Here is a 17,064-nt window from a genome sequence, read left to right as displayed (position 1 = left end):
CACTAAAAATGGATTTCAGAATTACTCAGACTAGAAAAATACATTGTGAGGTGAAACTTGACTTGTGAGCTCATCCCATACTTAGAGAACAGGAAATATAAAATAGTCAAGAAGTCTCTGAAAAACGCAAAGTAAAAGTGGAAAGATCAAAAAGGAAACCACAAGAGGGCAGATGGACTACATAATGGATGATGAAATTATTAAATACAGAAGGGAAAAAAGGAAAGATGTCTTATCTCTAGAGAGAAACCTCATCTGGGGAAACAAGTATTTTATTCAGAAGAGGAAAAGTTAGGAACATGAAGGGAATTCTACTTTTTCCTCTTAAAGATAGTGCAATTTTTAGTAGCTGAACAGTGTTATATCTATGGTATGAAGATTTGGAGGTCCTTCAGTTATCCATGGGAAGGGCTGACATGACTCCCACATGCTTCAGCCTCTCTGAAGGGACTGCTAAGCAAAGTGACAATTAAATCCTTGGCCTTGTGACAGAGACTTTTAAATACTCACCAGCAGTGAATTCAGAGCTCAAATTATGGGCCAAGTGTTTATACACAGGGAAAATCACAGGAACATGACCATTTGAAAGGAGACTAGTTAGCAAAGGGATTACTTGCAGGAATAAGACATGCATGGCTGGGATCACATGCTCACAGAGACTTTCTTCACTTGCGGAGAACACCATGATATTCTTGAAGCCCATGTTAAAGCATTCCCTTACTTCAGTGGGGTAATATTCACCTATATTCACTTTACTCCTAGCAAGCTACTTAACAGTTATAACAGATATTTTTAGCATCTTTCCTCTTTCTTTAGTGTGCTTGAGCTCTGAATCAGTCCTTTTCACATTTTGAATTTTCTAGAGTACATTCAGTTTTGGGGCACATCAGCTGGGACCCTGCCAGTTGCCACCAGTGCATTCCTTGGGAAATAGCCTGGACAGCTGCCCCTTCTAGCAAATGCAGACTGTTCATCTTTCACTAAACATGGCCATGTTCTCTGCACTAAAACTTTACAAAAAACTCCCAGTCCCATTGCCTATCTGCTATGTTATTGTAAATGCCTTTGAGTAAACTGTAAAACATCTGATTTCAAAGGTTCCTTTTATCTAATATTGTGTGTGTTTTACACTTATTCCACTTCCAAATTTCTATTTTATTCTATTTATTCTGTTCTAAAAGGCATACAATAAAAAAGAAGCAAGTGCTTATGTTAAACCTTCAGTCCAAGTTCTGCTTAAATTCACAAGAGTTTTCCACTGACTCGAGAGGGAAGTGATCTGATTCCAAAAGACAAAACACTGTTTAAGAAGACAACTTGTTCAGTCAGATTAAACCCCACATTTCTTGACATCAGTTCACACTGATACAGAGATAATGTGAAGGTCGTGTGCTCTGAACTATACAAACATTCTCATAATGGCACAGTTTATAGAAGAAACTGTGTTAATACCAAATTCTGCAGACAAATTATTTGGAAGGGCTTGTGACAGGTGTAAATATGGGAGGCATCCTCACTAGAAATGTGTGCTGTCTGTTACAGATAAAGATCTAGAAATGGGATTGCAAACACAGTAGGAGAAGTAGGGTGGATTCTTCCCTGCCTTGTACTGTTTTAAATCAACAGTTTTCAGTTCATTGGTATATTCTGGCTTAATCAAGAGTCCATTTCAACACATAAAATTTCAGAATATAATGCAGCTTAATCCTCTAGAAAAAGATGTTTATAAAATGCATTCTTTGTGTCACATGCAAAAACACAGCAACAGATGGAATGAACACTTTATGTTACATGGATGATGGGACCTGAGACACTTAGACTCTCAGCTGCATGTTTCAATCTAGCTCAGGTAAATATGATCACAGCACTTACCTGTCCACAATTATTTCATGATCTCTTTAAAGTGAGCTGCTTTCCAGCTTAGCTGCTAGTGGATACCTGACAAAAGTATCACTGTACCTTAAATTTTTATTTTAAATTTTCAGGTTAGCACTGCTAAAAGGATGATTTCATAGGTAACCTCCTCAGATAAGATTTGAGATATGTGCATGGGAAAACATAGAGAGGACCCCAAGTTGGAGCAGATTTTATGGGCAAGACTTGTAATGATGGGAAACCCGCACTGGAGCAGGCTGCTCCTGAAGGACAGCCTGCTATGGAAGGGGCCTGCACTGGGGCAATTCCTGAAGAACTGTAGCCTGTGGGAAGGACTCACAGTGGAGAAGTTCATGAAGAACAGCCTCTGGCGGAAGGGACCCCACACTGGAGCAGGGAAAGGATTCATCTCCCTTAGGGTAAGGAAGCAGCGGCAGAAACAACATGTGATGAACTGACTGGAACCACCATTCCTCATCTTCCTGCCCTGCCAGGGAGGAGAAGGTGGAAATCAGGAGTAAAGCTACCTACAGATATCATCTGCTGAATATTCTGAGTTGGAAGGGACCCAGAAGGTCCTGACTCTGATGTGTACAGCCCATACAGGGCTTGAACCACAACCTCGGCATTATTAGCACCATGCTCTAACCAGCTGAGCTAATCCTGTGGGACATTTGAAGGAACAAGAGGTGGAGGGAAGGTGTTTTTAAGATTTGTTTTTCTTGTATTAGGCTACCCTGATTTTGATTGGTAACAAATTAAATTAATTTCCCCAAGTCAATTTTGTTTTGCCCATTTCATTAATCAGTGAGTGATCTCTCCCTGTCTGTATCTCAACTCATGCATGAACCTTTCATTTTATTTTCTTTCCCTGACCAGCTGGGGAGTGAAGTGAGGGAGTGGCTTTAGTGGGCACCTGGTACCTAGCCAATATTAAACCACCACAGTTGTACATGATCCAGTTTGAGAAATGAATTAAGATTTAGATCCATTACAAGCTATGGAGTATCAATTGGGTGGTAAATATAGTTTACCAACTGAACAGCTCCATCAGGTTTTTCTTTTCTTTCCTACAGAGCTGTGACAAACAAGTTTATACACAGCTCCAATACTCTGTTTCAAATTTCTGGTCTCAGTTGTTCATAATTTTGCTGCAGTCAAAACAATGTTAATTAAGTTAAGTTGCCTATGTAATAAATACTAAAAATGTCAGAGTTAACTCTGACACTCTATGTATAGCAGAAAGCAGGCTATCACATAATATTTTTTCTGCAATTCTTTTATTGCATTGGGCAAACAGTAAGCTACTCTTTCTAATGCACTGGATTGGTTCCAGGAGTTTTATTTCTTCCCCTAATTGTGTCACAAAGATAATACATGAAATATCATCATAAAGGTGATTTTTTATGTTTTAGTCAAAGATCCACCTAAGCTACTTGAGAAAATCCCAGGACTACCTTTTGCAGCACTCCCATGATTGCTTTATCTAAGTAAACACAAACTTCAGGTTTGGCCATTTTGGTTCTTTGCAGTACATACAGGAATAAGCTTTGTAGTCCATCAGTAGTTTACAGACCACTTGGTAAAAAGTGTGGTACTTCAGGATTAATTCATGCTTTTTGAAGTCTTAATTTTGACATTCACTGAATGAGGCCAGCTTCATTTTGAGAGCTTGACATGTTAATGTTTTTTTTTTTATATGTTGTCAGGATGGGACCTGTGACACTGTCTCTGTAGTTGCTTCACCTCTGAAACAACCAGGGCAGATGCTTCCTCCAAATTCTCATGTATAGAATCATTGAGGTTGGAAAGTGACCAAGATCACTATGTCCAGCTATTGATCAAATAAATACTCCCCATATCAACCAAACCATAGCACGAAGTGCCATGCTGAATGGTTTCTTGAACACTCTTAGGGATGGCAATATATATAGTTATATATATAAAATATACTTCCAGGTATAGATAGAAGTTGTTTACCTCTGCATAGTCTAGTAACTATTCTTAGAGTATCTTCAAAGAAAAAAAAAAAAAGAAATACTAGTTATAATTTCCTGTATTCCTTTCATTTGTTTTCTTTTTTTTTATCTGATACAACTAGAGGTTGTTTCCCCCAGGCAGAGGTGAGATAAGAATTAATCACTGTGATTCTGCATTGTCTCTGACTTTGAGACTCCTTGTCCCTCATTCATTAGGTGAAGAAATCTTGCTTGAGTGTTGATTGTATCTCTTGACCCACTGATCACAGAAAATCCTTCCATCTCTCGGCAGTTTTCTTAGTACAGAGGAAGTATCCATGTAAGATCTCTGCTGAGAAAATCCTTGTTATGCAATTTGTAGTGCAATCACTTACCCACCTACATCTCCTGAGCTCAACTTACACCACAAACCCTCATGTAATGGTCGTGGAACTCACCACCTTCTGCCTCATCACCCATGGATTTCAATTCTCATTGCCCTCTGAGACAAGTCTACAAGTCTATAAGTCTAAGATTGCCTATAGGAATCCAATTTTATATTTAATATACAATGCAATGGTAAATTACTGTGTGAATATAAGACAACTTATCTCAGGTTGAAAAATCAGAGTGTTAAAAACTGTATTTTTCTATCACATAACTTATGAAAGAACATCTTCAGGAATTTAGAAATCCTAAAAAAATACATTTTTTAAAAGTTCATTAATTACTACCTACACTGAGTTGTGAATCAAAACAAAAATTGGAATTGAAGTGCATGATTCCTCTTGTCAAACAGCTTATATTCTTGATCTATGCATGAAAGGAGAAATAAGATGATGCCGTGCTATCTCATGATTCTACAGAAGGTTCCAGCAGAGCTAGAGTCAGAACCAAAATACCAAAATAAATTTAATTCTGTAATTATACTGTTTGACTGTACTTAGGTTAGCAACTTTTCCAAGGAAACTTTCTGTTTAGATTTCTATTTTTTATGTAGCCTTCCTTTTTGAAGATGCAGTGAGGCATATACTAAATAAGAAATGTACTATAGAGTAAATACTGACTAGTATCCAGCTGAGCTTATAATTTTACTATTTTATAAGTAATTTCATGCCACATATATGCAATCCACCCCTTTCAGAATAAGATGGAACACCTGATTTTACAAATCATTTACAGAAAACAGATGTACTTTACAAGTTCTTGGTTATGTATCCATGAGGTATATTTTGCAAACGTAAATAGAAAGGCAAAGCTTGATTTAATAAACTCATATTTCAAGAAAGCAATGCAGGGAGAATAAAGTTAGCATTTATGTGTGGGTGTTATTTGTTAAGTACTGCAAGTGAGGTATAATTTACTAATCTGAGTCAAGCCAGAACAACAAGGCTACTTTGTTCATTTGGTGCTTTCTGTTCCATCTAGGCGATATGAGAGTCAACGGAGCCAAAAAAAAGAGACTTAACACATAAAGTTTTGAACTCTCTGACATACGCAGCAAGAGAGGCCAAAGTTCTGCAGAGATTTAACTGTTCCCATAGGATTTTCAGGCATGTTGTCAAGGCAGCCAGTATAGCCAGGAGTTTAGTGCAACAGCTGTCCTGTAAATAAACGGAGGACAATATTTTTCAGGGATTGGTATCTTCACCAACACTTGTCAAGATGGACTTAAACCCACAGAAAAGCAGTTCTGTGTAACAGTGGAGGCTTTTTTCGCTCTGAGCCACTCAGACAAACCTGAGTTTGCAGTACCCCCTGCTGTCCTTGAGGAACCTGCTGAATAATGGCTGTTCCCGTGTTACCTGCTGCTGCCCCTCCAACACGGAATCTGCTTAAGTTATCTCACATGTAGAGATTACATCAATACATCTTTCTGATTATTCTTTTCACCCATCTCACAGCAAAAATGAACCATATTCTTCAACAGTAAAAGTTCATTATTTTTAAAGTGAAGGTAAAGTTTGCTGTATGCAAATCCACAAAACAAAAAAAGTCGTTCGCAGAAAAATTTGTGCATCATCTGTTATCTGCAAAACCTCGGACACAAAAATGAAGCCATGTTTAAGCCCCAACAAAAAAAAACAAAGAAAAGAAAAGTATTTAAGGCCCTAAGTATTTAAAATGTGTTTTAGCAGAGGCTGAAAGAATCTACGGGCCTTGAATTATCTGGAAAAGTTATACAACTTACTCATAGTAAATTGAAGTTTCTGCTTCAATCATTTGTCATTCTTAGGTGAAGAGATAAGGAGGTTAAAGGCACTAGTCTATGAAATCCAGCATAGCCGTTTGGCGAGTCCTGAAGGTCAATAAGGCTTTACTCAATACATTTATAGCCCAGTTTCTATATTACAAAAGACCATTAAAATATACATATGCCACAAGAAATAGCCCTATCTTCTCTAGAAAACCTGCCAGGATTCTAGTTTAAACAGGAAATCGCAATGAAATTATAAAAGAAAAGAATCTATGCTTACAAAATGTTCAAACTGATATTCTTAGGCCACAGTGCAACCAAACTCCCATGGTTTCCAGGGACTACAAGCATGAACAACACTTAAGGAATGTGAAGTACACTAAATGTACTATTTCAACACACATCTCAAAATTCCATAGGCCAGCTTTTTAATTTGAAAGAAAAGGAAAACGTTTTCTGAAGGAAAATAGTATTTAATGAAAAAACCCTTGGCCAGATAACTTGAATCATGCCACCACCTGTCTCAGTAACATACTGATAAAAGTTACTTTAATATATATGACTCATAACAGGAATTTTAAAAATAATAACCATACTTCTAAATATAATGATCCAGTGCTGTATGTTGTCAACCATTGCTCATAAATTTTCCTGGGTCAGCTTTACCGTGCAGTGAAGAGTCACAACCTTTTTTTCAGTTTTGGAGATTTTAAAAAACTTTCCAAGAAGAAAGGAGATGACTAGAACAGCCTAATTACTATAGCTTAGGATATGCATAGAGTGGTGTGTTATGCATCATTAAAACCACAAAATCACATAATAATTTAGATCAGAAAGGGTCTCTACTTAGCCCAGCACCCAACAAAGAGCAGGTTTCTTGGAGCTTTGTCCAGCCAAATTCAGGCTCTCTCAGGAGGATGGAGATTGCCCACCCTCTCTGGACACCCATTCCAAAGCTTGACCACCCTCATGGTACTGATTTTCCTAATACCAAATCAGTAATTCTCATTATCTGATTTGTGTCTGTTTCCACTTTTCCTGTCCCTGTATACCACAGAAGGGTCTGGCTCTGCTGCCATGATGTGGGTTGGGAGAGTAGAAAGATCCCCTTGTGGCTTTCTCTTCTGCTCATTGATGAAAGTCTCTCCCTCCACATCATGTGCAGCAGCCCCTGATCATCTTGGTTGCCCTCTGCTGAACCCATCACAGTATATCAGCAACCTTATACTGGAGAGTCAAAAACTCATAAGTAAAGGCTGTTACACATGCTATACCATACATGTGCTACATATGCATACATATATATGTATACAAGAGAGAGAGAGAGAGAGAAGAAAGGCAAAAATGTTTTGCATTCCAAGTAATATTGTCTTGATTAGACTTTCATTTTTAGGGCCTTATTACTTTTATACCATTATTTTCACTTCAATTTTAAATTTAATATTCCTTTAAATAATTGATTGTATCTGAGGGGAAAGAAAGGAGATATTTGTGCTCTTAAACTGCAAGCACATGTAATTCTGGGTGAAAAATCATGCACACTAGAGCTGCTTTTGTGTGTTGAAGGGAGAAACTAAGTGCCAAACTCTGAAAATGCTCAAATTATTTTAAAAGCCATTAAGTGTTTGGAAAATTAGCATTAACCACACCATTATTCAACAGAATACACAGAGTGAATGTTCATACAGTCACCACACATAACAAACGAAACCAAAAAACCACCAGTGCTCAGTAATGTGGGCTGGCAGTGACAAGGCAGAGCATTCCCTTGTGGAGAGAAGGCCCCTTCTGAAGTTTATTTCCTTCTAAGATAGGATGGCTTCTTGCCTCTGCAGAGAAGGTCTGCCTAAAGGGCTTGCTTTCAGTTTTGTGGTTACTATTCTTCCAAGAATTATTATCCTAGCTGTGAGGGGGAACCCCTTTCTTAATTGATATAAATTACCTTGTGCAAGAAGTGGTGAGATCAGGCTTAATCTGGTCCAGGCTGAGCTTATTTCATTTTGTGTTACATCAACTACTTTAACCAAATGGAAACCAAACCACTTTTATGCCAAATAAAGGTGTAGGTAGAGGTTTGCAACTGCAAAGCGGTTTGGAGTGGATATAATACAGCAGGTTAAACTTTTGTAAAACTTCATATAGTAGAATAAAACCAGAAAAGGTTGTTGGTGGGGCTGGGTTTGCATTTTGGGGGAAATCACTATTTTACTCCCATGTTTTTTTATTTCTTTCTTTTTTCTTTTTAATTATTTTTATTTATAATCATTCAGCTTAGCAATGAATCAAGACCCTTTTAACACTGCCTTTTTGAAAAAGTCAAGAAGCTTCAGGAGATTTTCACAGACTCACAGAATATCCTGGTTTGGAACTGACCCACAAGGATCACTGAGCCCCACTCCTGGCCCTGCACAGGATCATCCCCAAGAGTCACAATGTGCCTGAGAATATTTTCCAAATGCTTCTGGAAGTCTGTCTGGGTTGGTGCTGTGACCACTTCCTGGGACTGTTTCAGTGCCCAAACACCTTCTGGATGAAGATCTTTTTTTCTAATATCCAGCCTAAGCCTTTCCTGACACAACTTCAAAATTTTATTTGAAGTGATCTCTTTGTTACTTTGATTATTATTCATGCATCCCTGCCATTGACTTAAATGGGGCAAGAATAATATTGCAGATATTTGCAGCTGACATTGAGATAGTACTATAGGTATTTTCTATAGGCAGAATCCTGGCTTCTGTATGTGTTCTTTATTTTAATTCTCTAATGCCTTTTTCTCTTTCTGATCACACTAGTAATCTAGCCTCCATTCATTTTAGAAGGAAAAGATTTCTAAAGGATATTGCACCTTGCCTGGGTACTTATTAATGCCTGTTCTTGTTCAGTGATTATACAAAGATTTTTTGTACAAAGGAGTTGCATTGGCTTGAGTTAAATGGGTTTAGGAAAAAAACCCCCACAATGTATGTAGGTCAGTAAAAATTCCTGGTTGGAAACTTTTAGATAATCTCAAATCTTTAACTATATACACTTTAAGTAGTTTAAACAGAAATGTCAACCAAAAAACTTATTCTAAAGCCACAAAAGTTAATTTTTAGAAACTCAGTTGCATTTCTGAGTAAATCAGACCTAGCAAATTCCCCCTCAACCCCCAGTTTTATTTTCAGACAAGGAAGCATCATATTTGGAAGGAAACACCCATTCCCACTACTAAAGTTGTGCAGCTGTAACAAATTGCTTCATGACCATGCAACCTGATTGCTTTTCTTTTGTTTGAGATGGCATTGAAAAGGGACAGCTTCAGCTGTAGGTGAACTAAATTCCTGTTTACAGACATTCAATTATTTTTCCTTTCTGTTTAAGGGTTTGAGACCATGCATAAGGAATTTTTTATTACAAAAGAAAAAAAACATTCTCAGACAATCACTAGGATGTGTTTCCTCTGTGCTAGACATATATATAAACCTAAACCAACAATATACATTTGTAATGTTTTGTATAGATTTGCAAATAATTAAGTCTTTTATAAGTTCTACCCTTCAACTTTTTGCTGTATAGTACATTTGTAATGTTTTGTATAGATTTGCAAATAATTAAGTCTTTTATAAGTTTTTGCTGTATAGAAACAATGGTTTTTCTTTTTATTAATTCTCTTAGCCTCTGGCATTATTGAAGCCTTCTAATAGGATTATTTCTTGACTCTCCAGTTAGCACTATGAGATGGAACAAGGCACTGTTTTGCAGTCCAGAATTGCAAACCATGATCCCCTCTCCCTGTTAGGTTAAATGGCAGGTTCATTCTTGTCCTTGTTGTTGAAAAGCCCAGGCACTCCACTAAAGAAATAAGCACAACTCTCAAAACCCTATCACAAATAATGTATACATGTATATGTGTGTGCATATGTGCATATTTTTACATATATATATATATATATATGCACATGTGTATGTGTGTGTATATATATGAATGTGTGTGTATAAAAGAAACATTAAAAAATTGACTTTATTAATAATTTCCAGAATCCTAAATGCCAAATCCCTGCTCAAGCAACATTCAGTTTCTACAAGCAAGGGGAAAAAAGGTCATCCTGAAATACAGTACCTACTAGAAGCCAGGGAAAGAAGATCCAATAGCCCAAGGCCCTCTAGAACACTGATTCATTCCTTAGATCATTCACTCCCAACTCACTTTAAACTTAGATAGTGAATCCTTAATGCTACTTCTGCTGAGTCCAAAGGAAAAGCAAGGTATTTGTCCCTCAAAAAGCTTTAAGGGATCTGCAAACACTAAAAAATGATTGATTTCAAGCCAGGCACTCACCTGGCCTCAGGTAATTTAGTATATCATGGAGCTGGAGTAAATATCTAAGCTAAGTAGAACTCTGGTCATTGATGATTTTCCAGATCACAACTAAGAGCTAAAAATTACTCCAAAGTCCAGAAGGCAGACAGTGCCAATCATAAGCTAGACTTACAACATAGCCGGGAAAGAAATGTGTCTTAATAAGCAAAACTACCAATGTTTTCTGCAGTGGCCTCAAATTGTTAGACATTAAGTTTTCCAACAGAGTAGTCTACATTAAATACCAGAGTGTGTAACAGATTACAGAACTGCACTATTCTTCTGATTTATGACACCTTCACAATTTACTTTGTACTAGTTCTCTCCTCCCCTTTGCACTGTGATCTCTGTCCCATGGGCTCATATCTTATAATTGAATGAGATTGATCACGCCCCCCAAAAAATACAGCCTTGCCATCCTTGAACAGGCAATCTATCCCTGATGACTAAAGAGTCACCAGAGAATGAGCAGCTAGGTGTCCAAAATCTTCTGAAATCAATTAGACAGAAAGCATCATTACCTCTTCCAGTTGCTGTACCACCTTGCTCTTGCCTTATCCCACTGCTGGCCCTTATCCATCACAACCACTTCTCCTGTTACTAATAAAGCCAGCTTGGCTGGCTTGGCTTCACCAAGTGTTGAAAAGGGGTAAAAATGACGCTGAATGTGTACTCTCTAATAACCACTTAAACAAAGGGAAACCAGCAGGTACTGCATGGATGTCAGTAAGGTGACAATCTGGTCACTGGAAATGCTCAGCCAGGCAAGAATACTACCCTCCAAAGGGTACCTCATACTATTTTAGTAGCAAAACAGACAAAATCATTTTGTCCAAGGCAGTGGAATGCTTAATACCATCAGCACAGATCTTAATTAATTTCCAGGAGGAGATGCTAGAGTGTTTATTTTCCATTCACAAACAAAATAATGTAGGTCAGGGAGCACTCTGGCCAAAAGACAGTGTGTTAACTGTCCCCATAGAGCCTCAGAACTGAAATGAAAAAACACCAGGTTTTTCATGGTAATAAGAAGAGTATTGGGTAATAATTAGCAATGGATTATCACGAGACAGTAAGGAAATGGTGTGCTTCAAGTCAACAATTTTTGGTCCTTAATAAAGCACTGACAACTACTCCCAATGTGGGACCTAACACCTCCCAAACACTGCCAGAAGTAAAAAAGGAGATGAGTTTCAAACATTAAAGGGAATTATAAGTTCCCCGAAAACTTCTATTATTCCAGCAAAAAATGCTGGTAATGAAGATGTGGCTTTGCACTTCTGCTCCTCTCCTGCACATGAACAGTTCTGCCAGAATTGAGCAGCATCACTCATGAAGTAGGGGCAGCTTCCCTGCAGTGAAGAATATTCAAACAATTTTCTTGAGCAATGATGGTTTTGACTTACTTATCTTGTCCAGCCAAATTAAATCTGCTGATTATGATTATGCAGGTGCTGTGGTGAGAGCAGAAAGTTAAGCATGAGAAGTATCAGTCTGGTCTGATGGCTCCAGAAATAGATTTAGCCTGGAGCTTTCTGTGAAATAGAGCTCTCACCTGAAAACAGCCTGCACAAATCTACTTTGTAAAATGAAGAAGGGATCTGGTACCATGCTTAAATCAATACTAACCGTTGTTTTCAGGGATAACTAGTCTTTAGATTCACTAAGGTACTTAAAACTCAGTATTGTGTCAAATGCTTCCCTCTGGAACTTAAACAGTGATGAATAAAATAAAAAGCAATTTCTTCCACTTTACCAAACTGTCTGCATTTATTATAGAAAGCCCAATAAACTGGGCTTCTTTCTGGGCTAGATTTTTCCTGGCCAATTAAGGCAACTCATTTGCAGCAGCAAGAGAAATATGACCACCTGCACTGGCCTCCTGTGGTTCTCCAGGGATTTTCTCTTCCTCTCACTTTTCTTTTTGTCCCAGATGCATTGTTGAGGGGTAGGAAAATATGGCATGCAGATCCTTTTCAAGGCTCATCCCCATCATTTCATCAAGGAAATCGTGTTCTCAAGAGTCAAGTTGAGCCATCATCACCATTGTTGCGCAAGATCAAAAGTGGACAAGACACTGCAGAATCAAGGATATTGCCTGAGTACTAACAGTCCGTTGAATATGTTTATCAAACAAACCAACATCCTGAAGAAAGGAGGAAAAAGAATTTGGCTCTTGCTTTCCCAGACAGCAGAAACAAAAGAAAATCAGAACAAAACCAAAACAAAGTGAATCATAAATTCCCCACGGCCAATCTTGTGAAGTCTGACACTGCAGATCCAACAGAAGAACTGTACACAGAAAACTGGCACTGCAAACCAGCTGTGAGCTTCATGTAGACCACGTAGGTGTGGAACCCTTCTGACTTCAGCTGGGGTGAGTTAAGCGATGGGGGAAAGGAATTCATCTGCTTTCTGTGATCAAGGCCTACATCATCAGTGGAAAACTGGGATGTGCAGGTTCAGGTACGGCCAGAGTTACACATTGCATAGTCTGAGCTTGTCTTTTTTCTGAAATCCTACCCTAAATGAAAGCTCCAACAACTTTTATGGCTCTGCAATAGTTTACTTCAGTTGAAAGGGTCTTTCTAATCTACATAATAAACTAAGTGTAAAGATCTAATTATTTTTGTATGCATATAAAAATTATTGCGACAATTCTCAAAGGACAAAGCAATTATGAAAACAAAAGGCGAATATCTGATTATTAATCCAATGAGGAGATAAAAAGAAAATATTGTTATTTACTAAAATTTTAAAATTAAATTATAGTTTTCTATTTTTGTATATCAAAGAATCATTTCAGGTTTACAATTTAAGAGGTGATATTTATATGTACTTCCAAGACAATACAATATGAAAATGTGGTGTCTCAAGCTACAGCTAAACTGGAAATATGCTACACAAATGAGTTGAAGACAAAGTGTGAACTTTTCTTGCCAGTGCTGGAACACAGTTTTACTATCATCATAAGGAGTCATATCTGTTAAACACAAAAAAGCCTCTAATTCTACTCTTCTACAGAAGAGTATCCCCCCTGCCCACTTGTATACCCCAAAACTACCTAAAACAAAGTAGTAAAAATTGTTGTAGAATAAAAAAAAATTATCACATGTACGCATTGGTGATTGTCTTTCAGAAAAGAGCTAATCAAGTTTTCTGTTTATTAAGTTCCCAAATTTCTTTTCTTTCTGGCAGAATGTTGGGTTTAGGTGTTCAAATTTTATACTGGAAGATGGATTGGTATAAGAAATGGATTAAGCACAAGTACTCTGAACTCCAAACAAGAGCACAAAGGTGTGAGGGAGCTCTTGAAAATAATATCTGTTCTGTTTGGTCCATATAGACAAGAAAATCAGGAATAAGCATTCTCATTTCACTGCGTCCTGTGATACTTTTTGGGGACAGTTTTGTTTCATGTGAAATCTCTAAATCAGAAGATGTTCTGAAGAGTGAGTAATGACCACGTTTCTTTCCAAATACTGCATTATGCACAGGCTTTTTTGTTTGTTTGTTTAGAAAGAAACCCATGACTTTCTGCAACTATGATGAGTAGCTTTTTGTTTATGTAAAGCAGGAGCCTCTGCAGCTGTTTGCAGACAAAATTCTGCAAAGTGCTGAATACCTAAGATCACACTCGAGCCAGTACAGAAGTCAGAAGGTACACAAAACTAGAGTGGCTTTCAAGTAATTATGTATCTCGCAGCTTCCATCTCTTATACAGTGTTATCAAGATGGAGAAAAGGATTAATGTTGTAGAAACATGCCAACTTTTTGTTCTTTTTTTTTTTTTTTAAACATAAGATTTATGATGTAATAAACATTGAAAGGTATCAAAAGAGTCCTTGAAGCCTTCTTAACTGTGCATTCCTCTGATGGAAATGATGGAGCCTTTGGGTCTACTTGCCACTTTTCTTCAGTGGGTATTCATATATTACATTATATAGAATTGTATCCCTTGCCTAGGATGGCATACAGATAATACTGTCTGTGAAAGTGTTAGATCCCCATTCTTGATCATCTTTCCCATGCTTCTATAACTATTGACATATTTTCTCCTCATTGTTTTTTATTTTTTCTAGCACTGTGCTATTCACCTGATTTGCTCATACTGGATTTTTGGCATAGCAAAATTTCTATATTCTACTTTGATTTTCCAGAGATTTTGTTTTATTTATTCTTGTTCCATATCTACTTCCAATGATGCAATGTATTTGTGGATTTGAACAGGTAATTCTACATAAACTATGGATAGCAATCTGCTCAGTGGAGCGCAGAGAATCTTTATAAAAAGTCTTCAGCTGTTTCTGGAGAACTATCTAAATTTCCACTAGTTGATGGCTTTTTGTTCTTTTGTTCAGAATTCAAGTGTCCATATTCACATCTCACAATCCATGTGATGATAACAGGCACGCTGTCTGTATCTCTGATTTAAGCTGTCACAAGAAATACAAGTCTATCTGACAAACACTCTTGGGGGTGATAGCAACTGATTTGCAATATTCTCACAGCTCAGCTTCTGACAGTTCAGTCAGCCCAAAAGATCATTTGAGAAGTTTACTAAAATGGGCGTTTCTTTCATTTGCAAATGAATCTTATTCTGAACTCTGGATTTCCTTTCCAATTATGTCAGGCTCCAACAGCCAACAATTGCCAAGCCTCCCTTTAAAGTTACCTGACTCTATTTTTTTAGAAACTGCCATCCATGCCCAGTGCTGTAAGCTAACTTTATGCCAAACCCTTCTTTTCCCCCACTTAACTTAAGAATGAGAAGAGGCATGTCTTTTAAGAAGAGAGAGAATTCCCTGAGTAAATGACTGAACACCAGGGATTCTCCGATCCTACATGTGATTTAGCAAGGAGATTTCTGCTGGCATCCATGCCTCAGTGCAGAATTCTCCCTGTCACCAGTATTCCTGGCTCAGTGAAGATTTTTTAAATGGGGAATTTTCAGGCTAAACAGAAGAGAGTCTGTTCTGAATTTGCAGGCTCTAAAATGCACAGCTCCTGTGACTGGGTAATCCAGAAATGAAGGACTTGGATTTTCTTAAGTAAACTTTGATTTGGGGCAGAGGAATAGGTGAAAAGGAGGGACAACATGACATAACACAAAAATCACATGGGATTTGTGTCCCATGTCTTTGGACTCCAGATCACTGATGTAAGTTATAGCCTTATAATTGCTTTAGACCACCCTGTAACTACAGTATCATAAATTATCATCGAGGCCAGAGGATAAGAGAGTTTGATCCTCTGTCATTTGTGATGACATTTCTACTCCAAAGAAAGAACACTAAGAAATGCTCATTCTGATTTAAGATTTTTTTTTTTTTTTTTGTGAAAATGATAATATAACCTCAGTATACTTTGGAAAGAACTTGTCTTTTCTAATTGACTTTGCAAATTATGATGTCAGCAGATGCCATGAAATCTGGTTACAACTTGAGGACTCAATTTAGGAAGTGGAAAAGGCAAAAATTTAAAAATCACAGATTTTTGCAGTTTTAAGATGCTGTAAAAACTATTAAAATGAAAGCTTCATTCTACACCATTAATCTTCATTAAACAACAACTTCACCTTTCATTAAGATAAACTAACAAAATTGCATTACTTTTCTAGTCAGTTATTTTAAAATGGACATGCTAATTATCCCCAATTGTCTGAGTGAAACAACATATAAGATTTTGGCAAAGTATTCCACTATTATCCATAGTAAGAAGAGAGTAGGTTATTCAATAACTATGTAACTGTGGGCTCTTACAAGAGACTATTGAAATAGCTGGCATTTTATAATTCCAGGTCAGACTAACACTATAATAGTAATTTATGCTATAACATCATGTTAGCTTCAAATTTTCTGAAGTAGTCAAAACAAGAAAATTTTCTTTTTTATAGGCTACAGGTAACTGGAAATACAGAGGCAGTTTGATCTCCTGTGTATATGAAGCTTTGTCCTCTGAAAATGTGAAGTCTCTCAGAAAGTTAAACTAAGCAGGAATTCTATCTATTGTTTTGGGGCATCTGGAACTAGTGGGGAATACAGTGTTTTCCCAGCTTAACATTTTGTATTTCCATTGCACCCTGAAGCTATACAGTACACTGCCAAGAGAAAACTAATTCAGCAGTATAAATTAAAAATAGGATTCTCGTGACACAAACTGCATAAATATGGTTTACTTGTGTAATTATTTTGCAGCAGTGAAAATATGGTTTACTTGTGTAATTATTTTGCAGCAGAGATATGTCTTTGTTATGAAATCTTCACAAAATGTGTGACATTTCTGATAATGGCCAGTATGCAGAGGCAAGCAGAAACAAAATTATTAAAAATGTTATTGAAGAATGAATCAGTAATTATTTAAGGGAAGGTGGGGCTAATCATTTCCTTGCAATATGTTATTACCCTTGGTTTATATTTTTCTTTAAGTAAATATTTTCAAATATGACTTCAGCAGTGTAAGAGTCAGAACATGCAGTTTTAAAAGAGTAATTGAAAAAAATTTCACAGATTTGTGTTGTCAACCAATATAAATACAGCAGAAAACAAGTACTTAAACTATGCTTTGAAAGAGACTCTGAAGAAAGTATTGGCTTTTTCCTTACTATTTGAATGGGGGTTGGTGTCTTCAATAAAAATCTTATCACCCTCAAAGCACCAAGTGTAGCAACTACCGAGTTTTCAGATTCAGACCTC

Source organism: Onychostruthus taczanowskii, unplaced genomic scaffold (assembly GCF_017590055.1).
Source record: "Onychostruthus taczanowskii isolate IOZ18803 unplaced genomic scaffold, ASM1759005v1 scaffold36, whole genome shotgun sequence".
NCBI lineage: Eukaryota > Metazoa > Chordata > Aves > Passeriformes > Passeridae > Onychostruthus > Onychostruthus taczanowskii.
The sequence above is the reverse complement of the archived record's forward strand: the minus strand, read 5'-3'. Positions refer to the sequence as shown.